This window comes from Ptychodera flava, chromosome 1 (genome assembly GCF_041260155.1).
Source record: "Ptychodera flava strain L36383 chromosome 1, AS_Pfla_20210202, whole genome shotgun sequence".
In the NCBI taxonomy this organism is placed as follows: domain Eukaryota; kingdom Metazoa; phylum Hemichordata; class Enteropneusta; family Ptychoderidae; genus Ptychodera; species Ptychodera flava.
The window spans coordinates 55007571-55023186 of record NC_091928.1 but is presented as its reverse complement, the minus strand read 5'-3'; the positions used below and the strand labels follow the sequence as shown (position 1 = coordinate 55023186).

At 37.5% G+C, this 15616-nt stretch overlaps 1 protein-coding gene across 3 annotated transcripts in view; it reads left to right on the top strand.

The window, feature by feature from the left end:
- Positions 1 to 651: 651 nt before the first annotated feature.
- LOC139141248 (titin homolog) overlaps positions 652 to 15616 on the top strand; it is a 172942-nt gene continuing 157977 nt past the window's right edge. Inside the window, exons 1-4 of one of the 3 annotated variants that reach the window (XM_070710876.1) lie at positions 652 to 936; positions 3115 to 3153; positions 3775 to 3908; positions 4452 to 4628. The gene's annotated coding sequence lies outside the window, so the exon portion shown is untranslated. Of the gene's footprint in view, positions 937 to 3114; positions 3154 to 3774; positions 3909 to 4451; positions 4629 to 6623; positions 6770 to 15616 lie in introns of those variants that run through there. The other 2 variants (XM_070710883.1, XM_070710888.1) reach the window with 2 other exon arrangements.

Sequence of the window (15616 nt, the reverse complement as noted above, 5' to 3'; positions counted from 1 at the left end):
AATATCCGACACGCTATGTGTCTTAATTATCAAAATGTCTCAGCTCGGAGCAAACTGCAGTAAGATTAAAATTCCGTCCACGTCTTCGCTTAGTCCGTAGTATCGTCCAATATGCTAGAGTCTCCATCTATAGTCAACATTTAAGAAAAAAAAAAACCCTGAGTTTCCAACAAAATGCAATATCCAACGCGCTGTGCATATGACGAAACTTTTAAAATGTCCCAGCTCGAAGCAAACATCACTATCGTTAAAACTATGTCCACCATAAGAAATTTCAAATCTATCTTAGTCCGTAGCGTCCTCTATCGGGTGTTGCCAATGACTGGCGACGAGATGGCTTCTGACTTTTTGTAGCCTGTTTGGCCGGAAATCGTAGGCCGGGCAGATTGGACAGTGAATAACATTTCTTTGTGTTAGTACAAGAGTCCCCACGCAGTTTTAATTGGCTTGTCATATTGCCAAGACTGCGTCTTACGTAGATCGTCATATTGCTAATGTCTACCTAGCATGCGCAATGAACTATGCAAAATTTTGACCTGCTCCGCCACAGGACGGAGATAATGTCTGAGCTCGGAGGGAGGTCAGCGGACCCTTTTCAAGGGCGCGAAATAAGTGACCTGTGACCTATGGGTCAACAGTTTTGACCCTAAAACGGAAGTTCCACTATGTCTACCATAATAATGATTATGTAAACTCTCGGCAGGTTGACGTTCACTGCAAATTGCAATCATCACCTTACACACAAGTGAACGTACTGTTATTGCTGCATGCACATCACAGGCGTGCTGTTTTCTGGGTAGTTTCTATAAGTGTAGTTTATTCTACATTTCGACGTTCTCTTCCGTAGCCTACGGAAGAGAACGTCGAAACGTAGAATAAACTACACTTATAGAAACTACCCAGAAAACAGCACGCCTGTGATGCACATCCTTACTGGTAAGTATAAGTTACTAGCTGTTACAGAGTTACGGGTAAGCCTAACTCACGTACCGCGAGCTAGCTGCAGTACAGTAGCTCGAGGTTTTGCCTGGGTATTGCCGTCCGACCCAAATACCCAGGCAAACCTCGAGCTACGGTACTGTACTGCAGCTAGCCGCGAGCCAAAGCTTAAGCCAAAGCTTAACATGCACGATTAGCATGTTAAGCTAGGAAATAGGTGCATTTTCACTCCAATTTAATTCATTGATTCATTTTCATGGATAAATCAACATTCGGGTTTCAACGCCGCCTTCTAAATGCATGAACTGGTGACTATAGGGACTGTGTGTTTACGAATTCTACATCAAGGGGCATATGCAGAAAGGGACTCGAGAGAAATTATAGGGATCGAGGGAAGGAGGGCCAGTATTTTTCAAAATCACACTTCCCGTGAAATGGTAACATTAAAAATTGATCTATCAAAATTCTGTTTATTATTTTTGTAGAACATATGGTAAGGTTGCTATATTTCAAATATCTAGGTCTTAAGCCATGATAATATCAAGAAGAGTTTTACAATATTATTTTTGAGAATTTTTACCTTTGACCTGCAACCCCCCCCCCCCCCCCCCCCCCCCCCCCCCCCCGTAGAAATCTGTATTCCAAATTTCAAAGCTGTTCGACTAGTACTTTTTGAGAAACACATTTTTTGACCAAAAATGGGAAAAATGCCCCAAAAATTCAAAATTGCAGATTTCATCATTATTTCAATAAATATCATTTAGTTCATCTATAGAAACCTGTATACCAAATTTCAAAGCTATCAGATTAGTTTTGGAAATACACATGTTTTGACCAAAAATGGCAAAAATTGCCCCCAAAATACAAAATTACAGATTTCATCAGAAATTCAATATATATTACCTAGCTAGTCTGTAGAAACCTGTACACCAAATTTCAAAGCTATCAGACCAGTACTTTTTGCACTAATTATGCACATCTATAAATTATAGGCTAGCCAACAGAGGTGGAGGTCTGAAGTTTAGTGAACGGAGATGATAGTGTTAATTAAAGATTTCAGCTTAAATATATAGCGACCAGGATGACATTTCATTTGACCTAGCCAATATTGCTATAGGTCTGATTTTTGCTGGACGGCCATCATGGGAGGAAAGTGTACAGCAAAAATATCAAGTAACCAGGATGACCTTTGACATGAAGTTAACGTATTTGCCAGTACATTTGTGCAACAGCCTTCATATTTGGTGGGATTAGGCATCACATTATGAATTAGTAAATATTTGTCAAATAAAATATTATTGATGTTGACTATATAGCACGTACAGGGATGGCATAATAATTGGAGAGGGTCACTTTTCTCAGCATCATTTTGAAAAATTCGCCCTCCTTCCGTATAATTTTTTTTCCAGTCCCTTACCGGCCAGCACATGTTGAATTCGTGAACACACATATCGCAGGTCACCACTTCATGCACATACAAGGCGTCTATTAAATGTGATTTAACAGTGAAAATGAATCGATAAAGTGAATTAGAGTGAAAATGCACATAATTTCTAGCTTAACGTGCTAATTGTGCATTGTGAACTTTGGATTGCGGCACGCGGATCGTGGCTCGTGGCACGCGGGATGCAGCACGTGAATTAGGGCTTACCCCAGAGTGACTATTACTGTAGCCCTGTGTACAGACCTGTGTGTTCCTGGCGTTATACGTCCCCCTGTGGTGGAGGCCGTATAAATGCCACGAACACACAGACCTGTACGCAGGGCAACTGTTACTGGAACTATTTACTGCAATCACACTCACAAGGCGGGTGAGCCGATGAAACGCTGTGGTTCAGAAGCACACACACACATGGCCAATGAGCTATGACTTTGTGCAAGTGTGATCGATATCATCACAGGGCTAGTCTAGCAAAGCGTTTATTCTTTTATTCCTTTGAAGCTATTACTCAAAAAGTCTCTGATTGTTCTTTGGAAAAAATTTACACCAACACCTAGTTCCAAAAAATCGAAATCAAAAAACGAAGAAAAAGCAACCTTGGTTTGCACGTTTTACAAATCTTGCAGTACGAACAGTTATATTTTGGTAGCCCACTCCTGGCTATAACTGAACGCTCCCTAAGGTTGGGAGAGAGGATGTGGCATTTGGTCAGTGATTCCAGCTTTTTTTTTCAGGTCTGGGTGAATCTTGGTCATTAGGGGCATGAGAGGAAGGTTAATATACACAAACACTCTGTCACTTTCGCCAAGATGTGGGATCAAAGAAAGGGAAAGGAATTGAATACAGTTAGACACACTGCAAACAACAGTGAAGGTGGTGAACACTTTATCCTTAATGTACTAAATGGAGGTAGAACACAGCCCTGGCAATCATGTATAGTCTCGTCATGTGACCAGGAAGTCAAGAAGTTTAAGTGAATCAGAGCATACATCGTCTGATGTAGAAATGGTAGGAATGGAAAAACTCGCTGTATGCAGGCAATGTATCTCAAAAAGCAAGACAGAAACAAACCTTTTTCCCATCCTATGTCTTAATTGTCTACTCATTTTACTGCATGTACCGGTACCAGTAAATTTTATCAGATACATGACAGAGCTTCTGGAGTTGTATTCACAATTTACAATGTCATTGCTACCAATACCAAGATTTCACAGCAAACATCACCTGAGATAGCTAGGTTATTATCCCATTTATAATAAATTAATCCAATGTATCTTTGACATCTAGTTATGTCTACATTCCATATTTTGAACTGATAATATAATTATTCCTTTCAAGTTTTGCACAGAGGAAATGATTTAGTACTAAGATTTTTCACGTTTTGACAATTACAGAACAGTACAGAGACACTATGGAGATAAGAGACAACAAAATGGTTCACCACATCTTTGATATTGAGCAGTGCATTCTGGGAATCATTCATCAAGCCAACAACATATCATCTTGATTTTAGCAGATGACTGACTTGGTAAGTACCGGTACATGTAAGGTTCCTGCAATTGACATGTCAAATGACTGTTGATCAAGCTATTATGTGAAAGCACAGAATTGTAATGCAACCACTGTAGGAAAGACACCTTGATCACTTTATTCCATCGACATGCTAAATGAAACCAAAACAAAAAGCTTGCTTTCTCTGACCTGACCCAAGGAAACAGGTAAATGCATTATATCTTTGATGTCCACGAAAATAGGAAAACAACAGAGTTCGGCAAGTTCATAAACAATTATTTTCTTATGCAAAGAAATTATTCAGGATCTGAGCAACTTTATGATTTATATAGAGTTTGTGACTGAAACAGACTTTTCTCCAAGGTTTGAATGTGTGTTACCAGTAAGGCCATTCACCTTGATAAGGATTACACAGTTTCAAGTAAGTTTTGATAGTACTGTTTGGCATTACAATTTGTAACACATTAAAACCCGTCAAAAAGATTGGAATCTAAATAACACAAATGCTGAAACAGTTACACACAAACACTGATCTCAACCGTTCTTGATCTTGTTGCAGATCGACATCAGTTGTAAAAAAGTACATAATGTGAGTTTCCATGGATCTGATCAGATTCCCACTCCAAACATTGATGACTTGGTGTACAATGGAGTCATATTACACAATTACTATGTACAGCCAATCTGTACATGTGCACCAATACCCTCATGATGAACAGACACCAAATCCATACAGGTTAGTATGATATTTCAAGAATGATTACTTCGTTAACACTGTTCATTGACATCAACAAATATAACATCAAGTAAAGAGTGGCAACTCAAAACTGTTGCCATGATACCTACATTATTGGCAGAGCACAACCTTCAGACCTTAGGAATTGTACATATGTACCGGTATATGACTGTTTTCCTGTGAAGAGCAGACTACATTGCATATCAAATAAACACATTAAAATGGTATTGTGAATGTGAAATGCTTTCAACAAGGTGATGCAAACAAAAGAATAACATTTCTGCAAAGGAAAAAAGAGATTTGCTCCTGGTCCTTGACAAAAGTGAAACACGTGATGGGATCTTCTCTTCTTTTCATTAGTTTTGATAATTCTATTTTTCACCTCATCCACTGTGATAAAAGTTATACTGTTTCAGTGTTTGTTCTTTTCAGCATTTTAGGATTTAGGGTATACTTGAGCATAATTAAAGTCCACTGATGCAATGATGTGAATCATTTAGGTAGTGTACGTGCTACCCATTTGTTTTGGAACTAAGGATCTGAGGGACAGCTGCTGTAACTTCTAATGATTTTTTTCACTATGTTTGTTTCCAATGTCAACTACAGTTTCGTTTTCTACTTCTGAAAACACAGGTGGTCAATTCAGTCTGTACATAAATTGCTAGTTATTGTTGACAAGTGTATTTTAGTCCGGACTGAAAATCAAATGTAAACAATAATACCTTGCACTTTACATGCTTTGTTGACAAACTGAATAATGGGCATTTATAACCAGTATTGTGGAGTAGAACAAGAATTTGTTATTTATGCACGGAACAAAAATAGTTAAAAAAATTATCAAAAGTTACATTTACTTGCCTTTGATCACCTTTAGAGAGGGAAACATCACAACAAGTTTTTAAGTCACGATGCCAAGAAATAAATGATTTCGTCCTTTTGGAAATTATATTTTCATTTGCTTTCAGTAGTGGAAATAATGATATTTCATCTAGTGTTTCTTCTTGACCACAAATATGGCATTTACCGTCACTTGAACTGAAAGTTTTGACCAAACTGTTGAGTAAAGACGACTGAATAAAGTAGCTTCGAGTTTGTAACTGTCAGTGAGACTAAGATTCTCAGCCCATTTTTGACCAATTTGACCTTTGACTGCATACCATTTCTAATCAACTAATTCCAATTTGGTTTTGACATCCCTCTTTGTCAGACCATAATTCTCTAAGTCCAAAACATCATAGTTTTCTTCATTTTGGATGTTTGAAGTAATGATTTGTTTCCAGGAATCTGGTATAGCATTGAGGAGTGTTTCATACTCTGTCTTAATTTCCTCTTGCACATGTCTATTTGTACCTCCGAAAATTTTTGCAATTATTTCCTATTGTTGAAGTCAGTCATTTCTGTTATCATTCCAGATGTCTTTAAGCCTTAAAATTCTACTCTTTGACCATTTTTCATAAAAGAGGACACTTCCTTCATTCTTAATACCGGGGGTATTGTCATTGTACCACAGAACTTCACTAAGAAGATTCTGTTCTGATGTTGGTAAAATCACTCGCGTAAGTCTAAGTGACTTCCAGGTATTCAATATGTTCCCATACACCATTGGGATTTTGTTGTTGGTGACTTTGAAATTGAGATGGAGATAGTGATGATCACTGTTCAGTTTATTGTCAAAATTTGCTATGAAATACTTTGATAAGCTGGCCCATTTAGGGGTCCCTTTATCTGGATTTTTCTCAAATAATTTTATAAGCTACTTTAATTTGAGTACATTAATTTTTTCTTCAATGTCGACAACTGTCAGTCATCATATCTTTGAGTGAAACTGCCCCCTTTTATACGTTCTCATTTTCCTCTCCAAATAAAATTCCATAATCATTCAATAAATATGCTTACATGTAACAATTCATGAAAGCGCCCTCTAGTGAGTCACAAATGAACTTTGCCCTCAGTACGTCATTGGGTTTCCAGGTAATGCACTCTTTCAATGCCAAACTACGTGAGCTACATAATGGCTTGTTGTGTTGACACAGGTACATCAAACATCTGTGACCACTTTCACTTCCTTGTGAATTACTAATTTCAAATTACTTGTCATGTGTCATTCGAAGGACCAAGTGTGGTGACATTCAGAGACTTGGGTATGTTACACTCTTTTCTTGCCATTTCAGAATTTGTGCCACTAAGATTAATTATGTTAATTTGTGAAAATAATTCTGATAGTCAAGAGCTACTCAAATTTTAAAGGGCAAATACAGTCGGGTTTTACCCTCACATTAATGTAACTTCCAATCATGACGATTTTTATTATTTTTTAAAGAATATGATCAAAATGTAAATATGAAGGCCAATATGCCTTGAATTTTCAGCAAATTTTATCTCAGAGTAATGGAAAGCCTTCACTACAAAAGTCAGTGTGACCTAAAATGACCTTCCTGAAAATAGAAGAACAGAAGAGGGAAGTAGAAGTGTGAATGGGGACTTAGTCAAACTTGTATTCATTAACCTCCTGTCCTCCTATGATTGTATCCATTATAGCTGAATTCATAAGCATGTGATCTTCCCCTTTCACTCTGGAAGGCATTATCCGCAAAATTTTCTTGAGGGGTGAATATGAAGAAAGAAATCTCTCATCTGAAATAAATTGTACTCAGTCTCAAATTATGCTACTTTTATTTTCTACAGTATAGCTTGGAAAAATAGTATCAGTAACATTCCAAATTTGAACAGAACACAGCATATGTTTGAGTTTCAGCATACTGACAAATGTACAGTCTTGTTCTAAGTATAAATTTCTTGAACTGATTGTGACTAGCACATCATTTCTTTAAGTTATTTTACAACTTTATGCAGGATTGTGTGATCCATGTATATCACAAGCAGCAACAAATCCAACTTGACTGATAAAAAACATCTTACCAAGATAAATTTTGGTGAAAATTCAGATGAGGATGAATCAATAACATATCATTCCAGTACTGGCCGTAATAGACAAAATATTTTTCCATGGATTTTTAGCTACTATAGTCTATAGAAGCTATTGGGATTGGTATCGGTCTGGCAAACGTCATCACTCTGTATGTATGTATGTATGAATTTACAGTATGTATGTATGTATATCTGTTTGTGAGAATGTCCGTCCACTCAAATATCTGGAGAACCCCAGTACTTACAGACCTGATATTTGCTATGTTGATGCTGGTCAGACAGCTTTGATATTTGGTATACAGGTCCCTACGGATGACCTTACTTAGATTTGTTCAGAGTGTGAGGAAATATGCAAGTTTGTATTTTAAGGCAATTATTGCCATTATTGGTCAAAAATCTTTAAAATCTCCGACTTCAAAACTGCATGTCATACAGCTTTGATATTTGGTATACCGATTGCTAGGGATGACCTATTTTAACATTGGTAGAAATTGTGTAGAAATATGCAAATTTGTATTTTTAAGGCAAGTTTTGTCATTTTTGGTCAAAAACTTATTTCACCAAAACCACTGTCTGACAGCTTTGATTAAGCAATAATGAACCCCCTCCCAGCCCATAATGGACACAAGCAAACTTTGCACGACATAATGTACGAGGCGAAGCCAAGTACAATATTTTATTTCGGCATATGGAGCCGGGAGGGGATGTATTATTGCTATTATTTTATAGTTTTGGCAATGCCAGTGAATTTGTAGTCGTAGAAAATGATTAAAAAAGAAAATTTAAACTGAGTTTGAAGCCAGTGAGCGTCGTCTGGGATGATCGGCCCTGACTCTGTATACTGTACCGGTATACATTAACATGTACTCCACACTGCACTGCACTGAACATGCACATTCAACACAAAAAATGAGCAGCACTTTCATGGTTCAATTTGGAATTAATAAACAATGTATTTTCGAAGGAAATGAAAAGGAATTGCATCCCTACCCAATGAAAGTTGTCTCTGATTAGCCAGTGCATCAGAATTAGGTGGCCGAGATGTCAGATCAGCAGGGAAGTCCACTGTCGTCATGATTGTTGGCAGTAGCTGACCTTGGACCAAGACTTTGAATGACTGCTAGTAATTTCCGTAGACAATTCCGGTCAAGGTTAGTGACAGCAAGCTGCCGTTGTTGGCCCGTTTACGGCTGTTTCGAGTAGCCTTTCATGTTACATCATTTACATGGCCACTGACATACCGGTACATAATATGCCATGTGTCAAACCCAGTATCATCAGGGAGTTTGCAAGCGTACTGAGTTCTGTTTCACTCATACAGCAACGAAGCGAACCATGTTGTAAACAAACGTAGTAGTACAACCAGCGTATCAGACGGGGACTGCATGCTGAGCGCGAGCCAGAACAGAGCAGACGACAAGTGCATGCGGGAGGACTCAAAAAATGTGATAAATCGCACAGTAAGACATTATTATCAATATTGTGCACCATTATCAAGATTTATAGTTTTGTGTATTACATGGCTTATCCGATACTTTCCCTCCTTTTAAATACACAGTCCTTTTTTCATTTAAAAAAAAAATTGGATTGTTATGCTCGCTGTGGGGCCGCAATGCTGAATAATGGAATACATTATCAGTAATAATGTGTGGATATGACATCACAAAAATCACTGGTATTGACAAAGCTATAATATAATATTTGGTATAGAGGTTCATAGGGATGATCAAAATGTTATATGTTCAACATATGATGGAATCTACAATTTTGTATTTTGGGGGCAATTTTTGGTCAAAAATTTGTTTCTAAAAAAGTACTAGTCTGATAGCTTTGATATTTGGTGTACAGGTTCCAAGAGATGAACTAAAGTTGATGTATCAAAACTATGATGAAATGTGCAATTTTGTATTTGTGGGACAATTTTTGCCATTTTTGGTAAAAAAATTTGTCTCTCTAAAACTGCTCATCTGATAGCTGAGACATTTTGTACACAGGTTTGTAGGGGTTATCTTATTTATGATGCATTGAAATAATGATGAAATCTGCAATTTTGTATTTTTCGGGCAATTTTTGCCATTTTTAAAGGCATAGATGGCAGTTTTCTATGCTGGCTATTGATGAGTGTCTCTGTGGGGGCTCTGTAAGTGTGAGCCATACTTAAACTTCTTTTGCCATAAGAATGTACTTTATTACATATGTACCACAGTTTACTTGCATCGAAGCGCATGCGTACTACCGGTATTTGCACTGCAGTGCAATACCAAAAACATTATGCCATTCCTTTATGTTAATGAGTATTTACCAATTTTGACCCGAAACTATTTTTGTTTGTAAACACAAAAAATGTCGTCTACAAGATTTCATTTCACTTTGGTTCGATGTTAGTTATAGTAAAATGCATGACATTACCGATTAAAAACTATGACAAAGAAAATTGCATGTACTTATTATAGTGTGAGGATGATTTTTAGTATTCGGAAGAGCAGTTTGTTTGTCAGCCAAGCAAGGGCGACGTCCGTTTCTAGCTCCATGGATGCACCGTGGTTGCTGTACCACGGCACGGCGGCCATCATACATCGAAACACACGTAAGTGAGGGCGCATCGGAGCCAATTAAACAGTTATAATTTTCAGAGACATTTTTGCCAGTAGTTTTCTCACCGGACATTCCCTGTTTACAATAGAAAGTCACTTTTGCATACAGTTTATGATTCTGTGCTTGTGTGTCCTACACGCTAATGATAACAGTTAGCTCTTGTGTGCCACAGTGAACACTGAAATTTGATTGTTTGACAAGTTACATTTGCCATATCTTAATCTTAAATTTCCAGTAAAAGTCTTCAAACTGTTATTTGTATCGATCATTTTGAAGAATTTCGAGCTCAAAATGTGAAAAAATCAAAAGCATTCCATGTTCAAAGTTCTCTTCTTTTGGCTATCTATGGTATGTTTCTACATTGTGTGAGCAATCGCAAGCAGAGGTCGAGCCCCGACATTCCTCTTACGTCATCCTTGATAAACAAGTAAACAATAGTTTAGCCAATCAAAATAGAGGGTGAGGTGGCGTTGACCAATGAAAAGTGAAAGCTGATTCGATGCCTCATTACAGTGATGTCAATGTTATATAACTCCGCAAGGTCGCCCTGAAGCTTTGACAGACAAGTGGTACACACGACTAATCGTCGATTCTCTCGATAAATGATGCAAATTAAAGATATAATCACATGAACTGGCCCAAATTCCCACCTGTGTGACGTACCGGTAGAACAGGATGGATAAGAAATTCGAATTACCCCTGTTGTACGTCATCAACCGGAACTTTTTTCTTGCCTGGTACCGTTCATACATGCGGGTCTTGACGTGAATAGACCGATTTGTCGTGATTGATGTCGTGCTATCATGACATTTTTAGCTCCCATAGCCATATGTATGTATGACAATGGAAGCTATTCTTATAGGCTAGGGAACTGTCTGTATGTATGTATGTCTGTATGTCTGCATGTCTGTGTGTCTGTATGTCTGTATGTCTGTCCGTCAACATCAAAAACTCCAAAACCGCTGCACATTTCATCTTGATATTTGGTGTGTACATGAATGATGGGCTGTAGATGAGATTTTGTTCAAATGAAGTTGTCATTGCCAAAAATATGCAAATTAAGTGAAAAAATGTAAAAACAGTCAATATTGAAAAAAACTCAATACCCACTGAGCAGATTACATGAAAAATTAGCATGTAAGTACTTTGGGCTCACCTGAAATGATTGTGCACATCTTGGGTCAGTATCTTGGACTTGCTATTTTTCATGAATTTTTTGTAATTTTCTTCCATTTTTGGTCAAAAAATCTTCTTCTCTGAAACCACAAGTCCGATTGATTTGAAACTTGGTATGGAAGTGCATAGGAGTGACCTTTCCCAAATTTGGGCAAATCGTGGTGAAATTTGCATATTTTTAGTTTACACATCCATAGATTCCCATGTATAAGGCAGATCTCCATAGACTCCCATGTATCAGGCCATGAAAAATAAAAATTTAGTTTCTCATCGTATTCATATTGCGAAAAGGATGCAGTGACACAATTTTTAGTCCCCATGGATGAAGTCCAGTGGGCTTATAGATTGGGTCATGTCCGTCTGTTCGTCCATCCATGAGTCCATCCGTTCACGCAGATATCTCAGATATTTTGACAAAATGTCATGTGACCTTGATGACCTTTGACCTCAAATATACATATTTGTCCATAACTCAGTAACCACAAGTGCTACCACCCTTCATATATGGTATGATGGGACACCTTATGACGCCACATATTGTACCTAATTAATTATGTTTATATCTAATTTTGAGCAAGCCAATAGAGCTACCGGTAGAGGTCTAATTTTTGGTATATAGGGATTAATTAGCAATATAATTTTTTTCAAAATGTCATGTGATCTCAATGACCTTTGACCTTGATTATACATATATATGCATATCTCAGTAACCACAAGTTCTATACCCTCCAATTTCGATAGGATATTAGACCTTAAGATGTCACATCTTGTACCTCATTTATTATGCGCATATGTATTTCTTGGCTGGCCAATTCTGCTAGAGGCCTGATCTTTTTTTCCGATTTAGAACCATAACTTAGACATGCCTCATGTGTTTCAAATTGGGATCAACGATATAGACCTATGTGCCCATAGATCTCAACATATACACTCCAGTGATACTTCTTAATGACCACATTTCCCTGCCCCATCAAGACTAATACTCCTATTACAAGTGGGGACTATGTCATTGTCAATGACTTGTTGTGTTAATGGTTGTATCACAGTATTCCATATGTATTTTTTCCATTTTATATTCTGAATAAATACATTAAACATATTTCACTGTCTCCAGTACATTACATGTAAGTATTTTCACTTCATGCACTTTATCCCTTTCACACATGTTCGAATATCTGACCAGAACAAATACTACCGGTAAATTGTCCAGGATGGGAGCTACAGTGTCATTGACGCTATTTGTACAAAAAGGTGACCCGATATATCCACACGTGGAAACATAAAAGGCATGTCCAGCGAAATTTTGAGTCGCTTAAACTACCAGTATACCGGTAGCTGTTCCCGAGAATCGTATGGAGATACCGCCGATCGCTTAGCTTACGTCGCAGCGCCAGTTGAGTTGCGTTGTAACGCTCAATGTGGACGTCGTACCTAGTACCTGGCGATCCCAGTTGCTGATAAACCTGAAATCTACACCTCAACGGAAGTTCAACTGAATGAATGAGTACTGTATAATCTTCGGGAAAGCGACATAGGAGGCATAAGCATAAAGTCATTCGACTAAACATGATAAATTTCCTTCATCATACAAAAAATTCCGTAAATTCTTGCTCAGAATCAAACCTGTAGCGCGGCGTGAGGCTGTAGCGAAGACATCAGCTGTTGAGCTAGCTGTGCATTTCGAAAGTTGACTCAGACAACGCTCAAAACAGAGATTCGGTCAAGCAAAATTAGGATGCCACGGGTGATATATATGTTACTGCAAACATCAAAGCCCTTAAGACTAAAACATTGACGATTGAGATTGGGATTAATGAGTTGACACCGGCATGGCAGGAACCGGTGACAGCAGCGTTGTGAGCATAAACATGCACTGAGGTACACTCAGTCTCTGAGTGTCACCGAATGGAATCATTCGCGCTCGCCACAATTGTAAACTTAAGTGATATTTTGAAAAGCCACGGAATCTCTGAGAATGAGAATTACTGTTTCTATCGTGTTGTTGCATTTACTTCATAAATCCATTTGTAAATATTCTAGATAACTCTGAATACTTGGCTATCCCTCGCTAGCACAATGAAAGTTATGTCCACCAATAGCCGACTGGCGACTTGCCTTGGCATCAGTACAGCCCGAGACAATGGTTGACACATTCACGCGACCGAATCCGTACGTTTGGTTGGTGGAGATACCATTTGATGTATCCAAATTCAGCTTGATGGGATTTATGAATGAAAGTATCTCCTGGATTTCAACTTAATTTCAATATATCTTATTAACAACAATCCTAAGAACCGGTTCACTAAATATCAAAGCAATCAGACTGGTAAATTTTGAGAAACAAATTTTTTGACCAAAAATGAGAAAAATTGCCCCCCAAAATACAAAATTGCAGATTTCATCCTAATTTTGAATATATCTAATTAACATAAACCCTTGGAACCTGTACACTAGATATCAAAGCTACCAGATCAGAAGTTTTAGGAGAAAAATTTTTTGACCCAAAAAGGCAAACATTGCCCCCAAAATAAAAAAAAATTGCCAGTTTCAACATACCTTCAATACATTATATTGAGATTAATCTTAGATACCTGTATACCAAATATCAAAGCTATCAAATCAGCAGTTTTTGGATAAAATTTTTTTTTATCAAAAATTTGGAAAATTGCCCCAAAATTACAAATATGACAATATCAATACAATTTGTACAAGCATGACTGAGGCCATCCTGAGGAACATGAATTTTAAGTTTCATAGCAATCAGATGAGCGATTTCAGAGAACAAGATTTTTTGACTAAAAACGGAAAAAATACCCTAAAAATACAAACATGAACATTTCATCCCAATTTTTGCACATATAATTTAGAATACCTAAAGAAATCTGCATACCAAGTTTCAACTAAATCTGACCAATGCTTACTGAGTTTTAGCCATTTGCAGGATTTTTCTTTTTCCCCTTCATTTGCATATTTTTGGCACTGACATGTTCATTTGAACAAATTCACATATCCACCCCTAGGTGCACCTGTACACCAAATACTAAGACAGTAGGTGCTACGGTTTAGGAGTTTTTGATGTGGACGGACATACATACATACATACGTACATACATACATACAGACGACATTTTTCCACCTTATACGAATACCTCCCATTTGCATATATACATAATATGCATATATGGGAGCTAAAAATACCATGGGATTATATATAAGAACATATGTAATAATAACAGAACCCCATGGCCTGTGTGCAGTGTGAGTGCAAGCGCGTCGTACTAGCGATATTTGCACTCGTGCTGCGGTGTGTTCGGCTGTCCTTTCACGAGCAAACTGCTACCGAATACACAGCAGCACTCATGCAAATACCTCTAGTTACGGCGCACTTGCACTCACAGGTCATGGGGCTCTGTCATAGTATTGCCAAAGGACCTCTGCTCTCACTATATCTGGTATTATGCTATGTACGTCCTCTGTACCATCTTCAGTAGCTTCAGGGACATTGGCCCTATGTTTTGGCAAAGCTTAGGTGGCAAGCTAGATTTAATTATTTCTAATTTCTAAATGCGATTCTACACATTCCATGATCAGCATAGTACGATCTACTGGTAAGACTTCAAATAGCACAGTCCCCATGTTGAAAGATTTCTGAATTTCTGTTTAAACCACACATTTAAATGGTACAAGTCTATGCAGTTTGTATAGGCCTATTACAATTATGTCAAATTTAATGGTTGATTTGTAGACCACATGAAGTGAGCACAAAGTCCTAAGTGCAGGTTTCAGTCAATGCCATGGTTCATGACCTGTTCACTGTCTGCCATTAACTGTTGACATGAGAACCATATTGAAGTTATGGCGACCAAAACATTTTGAGTGATGTCTCTGGAAAAACAACAATGAAAATTGGCTGTTGCTATCTGGTCTTCAATAATTCACAGAATATTCCTTGAAGGCCAAGCATTTGAATTTATCAGTAATTTTAGTAATTTCAGTCATAAATTAAAATAATCAGTGAAAAATAGAATTTAAAAAATTAATGTTTTTGTCTACAAGTGCAGGCATATTTGATCATCATGTGCACTTAAATCATCTGCACTACTATTTTTATGAACCAGTTTGGTAATATAAGATAAGCAATTTCAGAGTAGAAATATTTTTTAAAGCAGTATAATTTGTGAAATTATCCAAAAAAAATTAAGTCCGAAGTAACCTGAATCGGGCTGACCCAGGGCATCCATCTCTAGCAAAGTCAAATTTCAATCCTATCAGACAAGTAGTTTCAGACA